The following is a 15049-nucleotide window of genomic DNA, read 5'->3' on the forward strand; positions in this document are numbered from 1 at the left end:
AAACAGGTTTTGAGAAATTAACGGGATTTTGGTAGAACATTGCACTGCACCTTAACGCCACCTCTTGGCTGAAGCCTGCAGTACCCAATGTGTAGGCAGAGTCTCTCCTGCCCTTTGAAAGGAAGAGAGATTGATGAAAGGCAGTACATTCTTCCCTTTTCACGGAAACTGAGCATTCACCTTGGAATGTGTTTAGCTTTCATTCAGCAGGTTGTGAGGCATGTACTACTTCTCTGCTTGATAGTTACGTACGTGGGAGCATATACACTCTCTACACAGAAAACCCCCATTTTAAAATGAAATTTAAAAGGCTGGAAGAACGAAAGCTTCTATTTTTCCACAGTGCATACCTAGTGGGAATCATGTATCAGAGATTGCAGTAGTCTGTTGCTCTGGGAGGGGTATAATGTAGTTGAAAGCAAAGATATTTCAAAGGCAATGGCGAGATGCAGTTGTTCAAGCAAGATACACACAGGCCAAGAAGGCAAACATAACTCTTGCCCATAAAGATTCAGAAAAGCGGATCATATAAGATCTTCAGTACAGGAGAGCAAGAGAACAAGTTCAGGATTGTAACACCATCACAGTCAAAATTCTCTTCTTGATTTTTAGCTCCTCATTCTCAAGAGTATGTTATTCTTTTTTTTTCAGTGCTGTTTTTTATATAATCATTTTAAACTTGGTATTTTCAATTGATCACTTTATGAGAACAGTGCTGCTGTAGCAGAATGAAATGCTGTAGAAAGCTTTCTGAGAATGTTAATGTTTGACAAGAGAGGTGCCAAAGTGGGTGAGGAGTAGCATTGCACCTACGAAGACCAAGAGGACATAGAATTTGTTCGGCTGCCTGCCTTAGCTACAACAGCCAGATTTCCTAGATGACAAATCAGAGGGAAACATTATCTGTGTTTCTTATAATGCTTTCTTAGGAAGGTATTCCTCTTACACAGCTAAGCAGGACTGTACTGTTATGTGGAGTTTCTGTTAATTTAGAAGCCCACATGAGTACAAGGCTCTTGGTGCACACGGAGGCCATAACGTGAGATTCTCAGTCTGAGAAAGCGAAGACCTAACATATTTTTTGTCAGTAGCCCACTGGGGAAATGCAAATCACTTTTGTCATTTAATATTTATCTGCACTAAAGGATACTATGTATCAACTAAGCTCTTTTTCTAACAGGTTAGTTCCAGAAATGTCTATCTTGGCAAAAGAAGTTTTGTCCCTCAAAGGATAAAACTCAAAATTTAGAAGTCGCAATGAAAAGGTGCATCAGAACTTATGTCTTCTGAAGTGTTAAGTAGGGCAGTAGCACAATGGAGGTACAATTGCTGCTAATGGGGTTGATGTGCAAATCATTTGAGCAGTATAAAATGACTTTATGCCTAGAAAAATAGGCTTATGTTTATCATTTGCATATTCAAAGACACAAAATAAATGAAGGCTGTTTTGCCAGCCTAGTAGGATAATAGGAGGACAAAACTAATTTTATGCTTAGTACAAGATTACAGCATTTGCTTCTTTTCATGTAAAATTTTCTCCCACAACAATCTCTTGCTATTGCTATTACTAGTTACTAAGTGTGGTGTGCTTTTAAAACCTTGAAATTTATCAGAGCTTTGACAGGTACACGTTCTGATGCAGAATAATTTCTAACCTGTTTTCAATCCAAACACTCAGATAGGTATAACCTTGCTTTCCAAATGTGAGATCTGTGTTGGATCCCATCTGTTTCAGTGGAAGGCTGCAAGAAGAAAATTCAGATCACTTGGTAGTGATGCAGACATATGCAAACCTATTAAAATAAAGAGAAAAACTCAAACAGCTACAAAGATTAGTTCTGAAAAGACAGAAGAAAATACAGTGTGCAGTGCTTTGTTTTCCTTTATGAATAAATGAGCTGCAGATAATACACTGTAAATAACTAGCATTTTTGACAATCTGAAAGTGCACCATTTCACAAGCTGTATTGTTGCACTTCAGATTAAGAACGGTATAGACAAAGTGGGAGATGTGCAACGTATAGGACTTTCTCCTGAATGTTTTCAGGTATATCTTGGATTTTCAGTTCTAGGGTTTAGAAGGGTACTGTTTTAAATTCTGTGCTTCATTGGGCTTTTTGCTATTTTAGATTTCATGAAGTTACTAATGTTCCAGTTGGAAAGAGTGTCATTGAATTAGCTGAGCTTGTTTCATATAAAATTTTTTTCTAATGACCTTTAAATACGGTTTATAAAGCATTACAAGTGCCAGCTTTCATCTATTTGTGTGAACAGAATAGAGTAGAATAGACTAGAGTAGACTAGAATATTTCAGTTGGAAGGGACCTACAACAATCTTCTAGTCCAACTGCCCGACCAACTTAGGGCTGACCAAGTTAGAGCATGTTATTAAGGGCAATGTCCAAATGCCTCTTAAACACCGATAGGCTTGGGGCATTCACCACGTCCCTAGGAAGCCTGTTCCAGTGTTTGACCACTGTCTTGGTAAAGAAATGCGTCCTCATGTCCAGTCTAAACCTCCCCTGGCACAGCTTTGAACCATTCCCATGTATCCTGTCACTGGATACCAAGGTGAAATAATAGTTGTGTCTCTTTACTGTCAGAGTAACATTTGAAATGCTGTTGAAACGGCACAAACTTATGACATAAGTCAGGGAGAAACAGATAACATGAAGCCTCCTGACCAGTCCTTTCTCTCCAACATGCAGCTGGCTTTTTTGTAGCAGTAGGACTGCGTCTATGGTGTGGTGCATTTTTCAGCTCTCATCAAAGGATGGAAACATGTATCTGTATCTGTCCCCTGCCTTAGGACTAGATACGTTAGCTGGAGATGCATCAGAGGTCAGAAATATGGGAGATACAGTTCATCATCATCAGTGTTCTTGTGGAGATAAAATTAAGCAGAGGTGTTTTAAGAGTCATGAGAGCAGCATGACTTATGGAACTACTGTGAAAACAGTGATTGCTTGGCCATCCCAGTGTGGAAAATGTCTGACTAGGAGGATGTTTACATTTCTTACTCTCAGCAGAAGCCAAGTTTGCTAGAAAGAGTGTCTGATGAATATGGAAAGAGCATAAGGTGTTCTGTAGAACATGCCAGTGACCAGGTTTCAGAAGCATGTCTTAGCAATCAAAAAGAAGAATTTCTGTTCCAATTGAAATATGAAGTTTCTGGGGAAAAAAAAAAATCCATTATGAGGCATTGTTTCTATTCCAACAAAGAAGAAAATTCAAAATTATTTTTTTTTAAATCAGATATTTTGTTTATTTGTACAGCATTGAGCTTGAAACTTAAACTTACCTGTGGCACCCAGGAAGTCCTCCAAATTTCTCAGTTATTAGGGATTAATAATTAACAATTAATTAATAATAAGCATCTGAACATTCTTTGACCTTGGAAGCATGAGATAGCGTTCCCATGACCAGCTCTAGAAGTCTCCTCCAACCAGTATTTCCATGATATTATGATGCTCTGCCCCAGCTTCACAGAGCCCAAGTTTGAGTCAGATCTCCTGAGGCTGATCAGCTCCGTTAGAGGAGCAGAAACCTTGGCTGATGCACATATGAAGCTGTCCCAGATGAGCTGGCAGGAAACTAGGAAAAACTTAACACTCATGAAATATTAATCAAAACCAGCCCTTAACAGGGGAATCCATAAAGGTAACCCACACTTCATACAGGAAAATGAGCCACCCAAATCGTTAGTTGGTCCTGCAGTTCTGAAAATCCCTTGCTAAAGCTCAGCTCTTTGGCTCCATCACGGAATCACTCCACCACTCCAGGGAAGTGCGGTGGTCCCGGGCACCCTGCCCTAATTCTCTTCCTTCTCTTCCATTCCAGGAATGAGAGTGACTCCACCAAGGCCTGCTCTTGTGTATTGTTTTTCTCCTAGTTTTGCAGTATCTGCTGTGCTTCCATTAGCAGAGTATTGGGTGGTGGTCCAGCAAAATAAGCACACCAGCACGGTGAAGCTGCGGTAGGAAGTGGTCAGGTGCTTCAGGCTCTCTCTACCCAAGTTAAAGAATCTCCTGAAGGAATACCTAGAGTAAATCTGGCTCTCTGGGCACACCTTCAGGTCTCCATGTTCTTGGTCTTAAGACAAAGCCATTCCTTCTCTGTTGAGCTCTGATTTGATTACCAAGCCAAGGTCAACTACTTACAGTAGCAAGATCCATTGTACATTTTGTACAATTCCCTTGCACTTTTAGGAGTACAATCTATATATACATTTACCCAAAAGGAATTACAAGCAATATTATATGTAAGTACCTGAGGCCACGTGACTGTTGCTCGTTCACCTTTTATGGTGTATTGATCATATAATTGCTCCATGTGCTGTGACTGATTTTTATAAGTATGAAAGCCAAAAGTACATACAAGGGTGTGCAGCAACACATGCTTTAGTAATTGGAAAAAGGAATAGTAGCTTTCTTTAAGAAGAATTATATTTTTCTGTGTACCAGCAGAGTACTTAAATGCTTAGATATGGCATACAGTGGTCTTTTTATAACCTGTGTTTTTCCCTTTCTAATTCTCTGCATGAGACAGACATTAGTCAAAATAATAATTTCCATTCAGGTTTAACCAGTTTAAAATGAAGTTGCTTTGCAACTTTCAATACCGTAACACCTGTGAAAAAGAACAAGTTGTTCCTCCAGACAGTTCAAAGACATACAAAATTGCAGCATTTTATCTACAGTTCGTGTGAATAATCTATACAGTCAATTATATATAAACATAATTTTATCCTTACAGATGTGGAATCTTAGCTGTCACTAATCTTGGGCAATTGAAAGCATCATTTAGTTATCAGTGGAAATTAATGTGTTTATATATGCAAACATCAATTTTCTATCATTGTAAGTTTATGGAGCGTTAGCAACATGATTTTTAATAATAAATTTTGCAGTCTGTAAAAAATAAATGTGTATATCACTGTTACAAGGGAGCTGCAATGAAGGGAATATCAAATGTATGACTACACTGCGTCATTCAGCTATCAATGATTAAACAACTAGTCTGGCTCATAAATTCTTCTTACACTTCGAATCCTATGCTATGCTAGCAGCTCCATTTGGGATCTGAGTTCCCTTATGGTAGCCACTGCTACCATAGATCACCTTTTGGGGATATCTGCTCAAAATGATGCGCCAGCTAGAACAGAGTAAATGTATGCTATCGTCCTCTTTTACAGGGAGGAGATTAAGAACCAGAGATTAATTAACATACCTGTGATCACCCTGGTGCCTGTTGTAGAGCTGGGAATTAAATGATAGTTTTCTAAGTCCTACCACAGTGCTTTAATCACAAAACCATCCTTGCCATCAATTTCAGAGTCAGCGCTGTTGAAAGGAGTATTTGTAAAAGGGGAGGAAGAAGGTAGTGGGAGCTACTGGAGGATGCAGAGAGCAGAAGTCTTGCCATAACCATTGTGCACTGACTGTTTTAACTTTACGTTTCCACTCCGCTGCCAAAGGAGAAAACAGCTTATGTCAGCAATCATTCAGTACTTTAAACAGGGATGAATTATCTTGACATTTCTGTTGTACTTTTAGAATTCCCTTCCTGCTTGAACGCCTCTGTACAGTATCAGTATAAAAAAAAAGTGCCATTATCCCTCTAGAGGCTTGTTACGTTCCTGTCAGTGATCTGCAGACAGATGTTATGACTTCTGGCCTTTCCAGCAATGTCTTTTCACCACAAAATACAGAATCAGTTCAAATAACAAGTGACATTGCTATAGGAAATTTTGTTTGCCAAAGTAATAGAAATTCTAGAAAGAAGTTCTTGATCACTCTTTGGCATAAAGCAGAGTCAACAATTGAGCATCCCTCCACCTGCTGCCTGTTGGCTTCATGTTAGAGATGAAAATCCGTAGCTTAGCTAAAGAAGTCTTACCAATTTTTAGTAGCTTAAGAGATCAGAATCTTAAAAAATCAAAAGCAATGATGCTGGATCTATCCTTTTCTTGGACCGTCTTTTCACAGTGTAAATTACCATTGTAAAACTGAACTGACGAGAGGGAGGGAGATGTGGCCTTTTGTATCAGAAATGTGCTGACAAATGCTTTAGATGAGAAACAGGCTGCAAGAAAGGGAGATGCATTAAGTGTCAGTTTGCTCTTATTTGCTTATGGAGGAAGTTGTGAATATTTAGAGGTTAAGAGCGGGTGGTAGTTACAGAACTGTGAACCTCACCTTTTGACTATATCTTATCTATATGCACTAAAAGATTAAGAAAAAAAGACTACTTCCCCTAGGCAAGTAAAACAAATGCCAAATCTTGTCTTTGCTCAATTAAGAGAAGAGAGCATGTTCTTTCTTTATTTTGATGTGGTCTATGAAGGAACTGTGTCAAGTTCTGCCAGCTCCTTTGATGTCCATGAATTTGTTAGTAAGGCAGAACTAGTCACAGCAGACGTGGGTTACGGCCAAAGATTTCAAGCAATTCAGAATTGCTGGATTGGGTGGTTTGTTATGGAGAGACAATTCCTTCTTGCCTTCCTCCTGGGGAAATTTCTGTTAACGTCAGCGTGAGCACTAACATTCGCAAAATGGGCAGAATTTGGCACGGGATTAGAAAACAAGATGGCAAACAACAACAGGCAGTGTCGCTTAGCAATGTTTACCGAATATATCTGCCATTTCAGAGAATTTTCTTCCCCTATAAAATCGTTGTTATCCATCACTTGCTAGTATTGTGGCATTTAAATATCGAAAACAGAGCTTGGGGCTTAAAAAACATCCACACGCTGTAGATTAATGTGCCAATTTAGGCTTTTCATAGTGATATCTAGCATGGCAAAGAGCATCTGAAATCAAATCTAAGCCCTTGAGCCTCACTTACCACTGTTTTCTGCTGAAGGAACGGTCTTGTTTGCTCTGAAATGCCAAAACAAGCAATCCCCACACCAGATAAATTATTACCAGTGCAAACTGCAACATTTGGCCCATAGACGTGAACATCAGGAGCAACTGTCTTTGTATCCCTTTGTATTGCACTGACCCAAAATCTGAGATTACATCGGTTAACAATAGCAGCAAAAACTGAGAAAAAATGAAATTTGAGATAAGTTGATGGGTGATCCATGGTGACTGGCACATGTCTCAGAGTTTCACAGACACGGCAAGAATTGACTGTTGTTATATAGCCTGTTTTTTCCCTAAGCCTTCTCTCTTCATTGCTGTTTTACAGAGTTGGCAGGAAGGGTTTACGAGTATGTCCAAACCGTATTTATTTACATCCCACTTCTCGTTAAACGGTTCCAAAGGCTAACTTACCTTGCTATGAGGAACATATGCCTTTCTTTTAGGATTCATTTGTCCAGCCTTGGTAAATCTTTGCTTGACAAATTGTGTTGTTTAATTTCTGTTCTGTCTATAGGTGTTTATAAGCTGGAATAAAGTTACTTCTTAACCATCCTTTTGAGGAACTAAATACATTCAGCTCCTTAAATCTGTCCCCACGAAGAATGTTTTCCAGACATCATCATTCTTACAGATCTTCTCTGCATCCTTCCCAATTTTTGAGTAGTAAAGGTTTAGAGCAGTAAAATTCTAATTCCAGCCGCAGCCATCCACCTGTCAAAGGAAAATGCAGTAAAGGCTCACTGTACTTACTCTTGAGATTTCCACTTTTTATAGGCAATGGTATTACGCTACTTTTGGCTACACTGTCGCTGTGGGAAATTACAGGCAGCTGTTTGTCTAGGAGAAGGTACAAATGTTTTTCAGCGACACTGATTCCCAGATAAGACTCACCTTCTTTAAGTTAGAGCCTGCATTTTCTGAACGGAGTTGTTCCGTTATCCATGCTGAAAAGTACACTGCCTGCCCACATGCGCCTCATTGAGCAATGCCGGTCACTGTGTCACAGCAAACCACACCTCTATTATTCATGAGTTCCCCAACTGTAGTTGTTCAAGCTTTATGAGGAATGATTTTATGTTTTCTTTCAGATAACTGAAATAAATTAATAATATAATATGAAAAATGATCCTTGCATTAGAAGCACCTGCCTTGCAAGGAGTCCTCACTTCTAATTACATTTTCAGATCTGCCAGTTAGCCATTTTGTAAACACATGTAATTTTGTAAGTGTTCTAATAGCTTAGTCAAAATGTCATGCAGAACAAAGCCAGGCAGCTTACAGAAGTCTTTTAAACCAAAACCTTTATCTTACACAACCACAATCCGAATTTCTCTTTTTTTTCTTATCAAGTTAACGCGGTGATTTTTTTAAAAAACCTTTTTGATTGGCGTTGCTCACATTATTTACTTTAACTGAGTCTTTTAACAGCCATTCAGTTGTTATGCTCAGGGCTGATATCAGACTGGAGTTCATTTACCACTTTTGCTCTTCTTTTCCCCCCCGGTCCTTTGAAAACTTCCTCCTTCTTTCAAAACTCATCAGGAGTTAAACATCAGCCAACTCTTTTAAAACACTTGGTAGGAATTAAACCAGAACTCCCACTGTGAGCCAAAAATGAAGGCATGAGCCAAGGTGTGGATTCTATTTCTAACTATAATCACTGAGTTTTGTAACATCTGGTAAACAACTTCGGGGAAGCCTGTTCCAGCTTTATATCCCATGTTCATACTTGGACCATAATGTTCTGTCTTAGACCTGAAAATAACCAAATGACCTTCTGTTTTAAGTGGCAGCTGTGGAATCAGTCTAAGGTGTTTGCCAGCTCTTTTTACTCTTTAAGATAAGTAGAACTGAAAGGCACTAGATTTAAAAAAAAAAAAAAAAAAAAGAGGCTGTTTAGTTTCTTTCATTGCAATTGACGAATATTATCAGCTAAACTGCTTCTATTATATCAAGTAAGTTTGTGTCCGTTCATTTTGTACACGGGCCTTTCACACAGCAGTGAAGGAGAGACAAGAGGTTTTATTTCCTGGCAAGCAACGAGAACTGCCAGGAAAAGAGAGTGGGGGCTATAATATCTGAATCTTCCTGTGTTTTTCAAAGGACAAGATTTCAACTAAATCTCTTTTATATTCTGTACTTTTGTCTCATCGACAAGTACCAGATACCAGTACAAGTACCAGTGAAATTGTACAGTAGCACTGATAGATTAACATTTGCCACAGTAGGAAGGATGATAAATTAACAAATAAATGAGCTTAACAGAAAGGCTGTTGAATACATTTGCCTAAATAACTGCTGCACTGTCTGTACCACATGATTCTATTCCCTGGGAAGCAGCAAAAAGGTAGTCAAAAGATACTGGCTGTTGCAGGAATAAAAATAGTCAAGTCCGGAGAGGATTCAGGTGACACACTGAATCATTATATGCTTCTATAGGTGAAACCTTGTCTGCCCCCCCCACCCCCCCACCCCCCGAGTTAATTATTCCCAGTTATGGTTTTAACCGTGAACTACAGCCAGTTCTTAAACACTTCGGCTAGGACATGAGATCAGAAGGCAAGGGATGTCTAATTTTTGCTTTTCTTAAAAAAAAAAAAAGAAAAAAAAAGAAAAAACCCCAAACACCTATCATTTGGCAGACAACGTTTACATGTTATTTTCTTTTACTTGGTCATTACTATTTGTTATTTAAAAGTATTTGGAGAAAGGCAGAAGGGGCAGCCGATCCTTTTCTCCTTACGCAGCTCTTGCTGAGGAGCATCCCGTGATGCCGGGCCAGGCTGCTCTGCGTGGCAGGGTGGCAGCTGACTGTCAAGCAGAACTGTAAGGAGTACGTGTGAAAGCCAAACGCGTGACCGGAAAACCTAAGAATGACTTCCACTCTCAGCTCTTTCATTCATGCATCTGGGGAGCGTGCCAGGTCACCACGGGGCGAGGTCATTTTAGGAAGAGAAGTGTAGGAGGGGAGAGGCTTCGAAAGGAAGCAGCCCGGAGCACTGCTGGAAGCCGATGGGCACTGGGAGCTGGAGAGACTCGACTCAGCAGCCCTGGAATCATGAGAAAGGGCGTAGGAAAAAACGTGAATGAGAAAAAAAATAGTAGCGAGGAAAGAGAAACTGGAGAGAGCAGGGCTAGAAGGTGGGGAGGCAAGTAAATCCCCCAGCAGACGTGTCAGCAAACCAGGATGTGCTGCAGGACCCCTCAGCCCGTCTCACGTGTCCGAGGCACATACAAAACCTGACAGTCTGGGCAGTGAAACCTGGCGTCTGTCAGCGAAGGGGAAGGAGAACTGCTATGAGACATTCTGGCCCAGGAGTTTTTGCTAACTAATCAAAACATAAAACTCTAATGCAGTGGAATAGCACTTGTTTGAATAGGCTTAATGCCACGTGGCATATTTATAACCTGTATTTATAGTAAAAATATCAGTGAAATACAAGACAAAGTCTGTTAAAAACCTGTGGCTCTTTGACCTGGAACATTTTATTTTCTTGTCCTTGGCAAGGCTTGCTGAAGACTCGGGTAGACAGTTGTTGTGCAGCCCCACCTGTGCACAGACAGACGGCACACGCAGAAGAGAGGAGAGGCACAGACGTCACTTTTTCCCGAGGCCTCGCAAGTCATGGGCACTGCCATGAAAGAAGCCTGGCTGGCGGTACTGTTGCACAGACATTAGAGCAAGCTGCCTTGTCTGTTATTTTTCATATGATTGCAGAATGCAGTCCTTAATCGGAACTGGGGGTTACTTTGATTGGGCACTGTACAAACCTAGATAAAAGGGGAAGGTATTAATCTCTGCGTGAATGCGATTGAGCAAGTACATTTTGTTATTTGTTCCAGTGAGTTGTATAATCCTGCTTCCCAGTCATCCAAATAGGATTTAGCATTGTCAACATGTTTTTCTTAATAGGATGATGCTATGAACTCATGTCCATGCAAGACTGGAAAGCCAGATAACATGTCTCAGGGGACGATATATCGGGTTTAGCTGTTAATGAAGTCTGTTTTTTTTCAATGACCAAGCCGCAGCCTTGAGGCCACCTTACAGGGGAACTGTCAAGAGATGGTGTGCCCCATACAAGAGCCATCCCAAACTTCAGGGGAGCCAACCATTTAGTGCAGTATCTAAGTGTCGGGGTGTTTTTTTTTTTAAAAAAAAAGTCTCATCTATTCCTTTTCTGAAAGAAATATTACTTTCTTTAAGACTAACTAAAACCCTGTAACCCTTCTGCTAATTGAGAAATGTGCAATACTAAATTCAGGCCAGTGCATTTCCCCCTCAAAAGGAAATATGCAGTAAGTGCTGCTTTGCTGGGTTTTAAGCATTATTCTGTCACATTACCAGTGAGACGCGCTGCAATTACACCACTTTGGAGGAGGAGGACTTGCTTCTTATTAGCAAAAAACTTGCAGGTAATTGTGAGCATAAATTCTAGTACATTGCCACAATAGCAGTGTGAGGGGGCAAGGAGACCCTAGGCTAATCAAGAACCAATTGTTCGCTTTGTCAGGAATAAGTCAATATTATTCTCAGTAATGCCACACAGCCAGAAGTGACATTTCAGCAGCCCACCTGAAGCCTTGCTAACCCTCTAGAATTACCTGTTTGAGGAGTCTCTGCAGCTGCACCCAGAGGGGAAGGAGCAGAGCACGTCTCTCTCTCGGCCTTCCTGGCAGTACTGGCACATGCCACCATGTGCCAGAGCTCCACAGGACAAGGAAATTCTCACAGAACTGCATTTTTCAAGCCAAAAGAACCATATGCAGCTTGCGGGACCTCAGTGGACACGACTTTATCAATATTTTGTGTGTGAATCCTTAGTTTCAGCTAGAACTGTTAGGGCTATTATTTTTTAAACACGATCTACAAAGAGAAAGGCGGTGTTGCACATCACAATCCATATCCCTTTTCTCAGAGCTATGCTTGGAAGGAACATGGCAGGTAAAACGGTCATGCATCATTCTTGTTTGCATTGCTAAAGGCAAGGTTCTGACAAAAGATGGCGAATTGTGAGAGGCTTTGTATTATCCATGAATATGCCCCTGTGAGCCTCTGTGGTCTTGGGTAACTCATATCCCCTTCTTATTCCTATGTATTCTTATTATTATTTTATAATAATTAATATATAATAGATATAAAAATATATAATATGATATATAGCAATAATGCATATTATGAGAATAAGTATTCTTGTTTCTACTCTCACTTGCATATTTTCAGTAAGATCGGAAGATCCAAAGGGCTATGTCTGTTTCTGTCCTTTTTGTGTGCGAGATGCTAGCAGAAGTGTCACGCTATTCTTTTCAGCCTGAGTTTGACCAATATAGAACCTGCACTTTTTTGGCATTACAGTCTGCACAGACCACAGTGGCAGCCTGATGTTAGTCACTCCACTCTTTAGTACGTAGACTTGAATCCTGACTTGACTGACTCAGCTTCTGTCTAGGATAGGGGAAAGAGTGCACAGGAAGTGGAAACAAAGTGTTGCCACACTCTCTTATCCCTCCAGTAGCTCCTGACTTACCATGTGAGTGATGTAACGGAGTCCTGGCTTGCACTTATTTCAAATTCAGATGTGCGCTGAGCATGGAAGCAGCAAGCGCCCGCTGTAAATGGCAGAGTGATTGTCTTCTCTGTCTGCCACCTGGTATTAAGAGGAAGAGACAGAACAGTGGCAAAAAGAAGAATGAAGAGTGATACTCTATGACTTGACCGTTGATTAAACTGCAAAGGGTTGTGTTTACATATTTACATGTACAGACAAGGATCAGCAGAAAAGAGACAGACTAATTCAAGCTCTTGAGAAATGTAAGAAGGATCTTGTACATGGTCTTCCTGCCTCACCGTTCAAGTCCAGAAGTGTTTCTCCAAGCCAGCAGAAGGTATGTGATATTCTGACCACGTAGGACCTGTCACACAGCTAGTAGTGCTGAGTCGCGTGAGAGACGAGTTTTCCTTTAGTTATGGGTACTCTGAAGTGCCGGGGAGTGCCTGTAGCACAGCAGTTAAATGCAGGTTTATTCAATGTGGCTTTTTATAGTCTAGTCAGACAGAGATAATATTTGATACTCAGTTTTGCCGTTGCTATCCCCACATGGCCTACCATGACAGGTACCCATGTCATGACAGCATGTACATGACTAACATGTGTCCCTGCACTGACAGCATGAACGTGCACATGCCACTCACAAACCCACATGCGTTCTCTTTCCTCCTTTGGCAAATGTAATTAGAATTTTTAACAAAGTATTACATGGGTGCCCAGAAAAAAGAAAAATGGGTGAATGGAGTAAAATAATTTGCTGATGTGTGTGACAACATTCTTATTAGGATGATTTCTGTACATGATATTTTCAAGAGAACTAAATCCCAATGATTTTCTTAGTGTTCCCACTGAACACAATGCAAAAACTTTTTTTACAGTATCCTCTAAACTTCGGGATGGTATTGACTTGTAAAAGCAAGACCCTAAAGTAATTAATCCTAATTCTATATGTTCTGCCAGATACCAGAAACTGTACAACCTCATACTAGTGTGAGTAGACCAAATTCTGCCAGTGGACCTCACCTCAGTAGACAAAGTCTTGCAAAACATTTCATTCTACCATAATCCAGAGTCTCTCTGGGGCAAAAATTCCTCAGCAGACTATATTTAGATTATAAAACTTTCTATTTGTTGGGAATTATAGTGGCTTTACCACTAGATTACCAGTGATACTGTTTATAAAGAATGTCATCCAATTCAAATATGCACACTGTTTTGTTTTTTAAAATCTTGCTCCCACTGAGAGAAATAGCAAAATGATAGGCCACAATTTTACCTATGGTATTTATGAGGATAACAGTGGTTCTGTTTGACTTCAAATTCATAAGATGCATGTGCATACAAGGAGAGAGAATAGAAGATGCCATTGAAGAAGGGCTGTGAGATTGCCACTGAGACATCAGTTCCATAGATGAGAACGCACAACGTCCAAGGAAGAAAAAAATCTCACATTCTCCCTCTGTGGGCCCTGGCAAGCAAAATGGGTTTTCTGTAATTTCCCAAGACTACTTCTCATTAGCAACCTCAACCTTCTAAAGAGAAGGAAGGAAAAAGAAACTTGAAAAGGGAGTCATTAATTAGCTCTGGCACAGTGGCAGGGTGGCTTTACTCCTAACTGCAGTTCCCAAAACTCGGCAAGTAATTTAGACCGCTTGAGACAGTTTGAAAACAGTTTCTTCAAATTCCTCCTTTGTGAATGAATTTGTAGGAGACATTGTCTTCAGTGTCTTCGCTTTTGCGATTTTTCTGTCAGTTTGTTCTTTAACTTACAGGCGAGGTGGTCACTGTGGGAAAATGGTCATCTATATTTGACATCTGGTCGGAACAACTTTTCCGGGACAAAGAGAGAGCAGCCCCCCTCTGTATCTTTTCAGAAGCTCACCTCAGGGACTCTGATGCCAGCTCCTACTGCAACAAAGATTATCCAAAATACTGCTCAGCATGCTTTGTCTCAGAATCCTGTTCACAACTCTAGTACAGACAGATCTTCTGCTTCACCACTTCTGCAGTCTCGCATGAGTTTAGGCAGTCGCAACAGGAAGAAGGCATTTCAAAACTCTTGTAATAAAACATATTCTGGGGACCTCCTTGACAAACATTCAACTTACTTCACAGAAAAGAAGCAGTGTTTTACCCCTCAAATCTTAAAGACATCACACCAATCTTTTCTTGTGAAACATAGGTGTTATAATCCTCCTACCAAAAAAAAGAGCTCCTCCCCTGGCAGACCAGCAGTTAAATCAGCAGACATCAATAATGAAAAGAAAAGAGAATTGCACAGGTACTTACTCAGTTTGTTTATACATCAGTGCTAAAACAAAAGCAATTTTCCTTTCAAACACATCATTTTAAGCTTAACTGGTTTTCACTGTGCTTTTAATCTTTCAGATTTTTAGAAGATACATGTGTGAGATCACATTCAGGTCACTTTTCTCAGCGGCCAGTTGAGGTTGGTGTACCCAGTTTGTAACAAATAAAAAGAATGGAGCCCACTGTTCATACACAAAAGTTGTCCTGGTTGTGTGAAAAGGAGATGGATAATGGAATGATCGCCTTTGGTGCATATATGTTAAGAGCAAAACCAAAACATTAAATCATCTTGTGAGAAGTCACTAAGATTGCAATTGAGAA

General features: G+C 40.2%; 1 pseudogene; it reads left to right on the plus strand.

Annotated features, from left to right (window-relative positions):
* The window catches only part of LOC141740500 (spermatogenesis-associated protein 7 homolog), a 38461-nt pseudogene that overhangs the window by 8172 nt on the left and 15240 nt on the right, over nucleotides 1–15049 (plus strand).

This window comes from Larus michahellis, chromosome 3 (assembly GCF_964199755.1).
Source record: "Larus michahellis chromosome 3, bLarMic1.1, whole genome shotgun sequence".
Lineage (NCBI taxonomy): Eukaryota > Metazoa > Chordata > Aves > Charadriiformes > Laridae > Larus > Larus michahellis.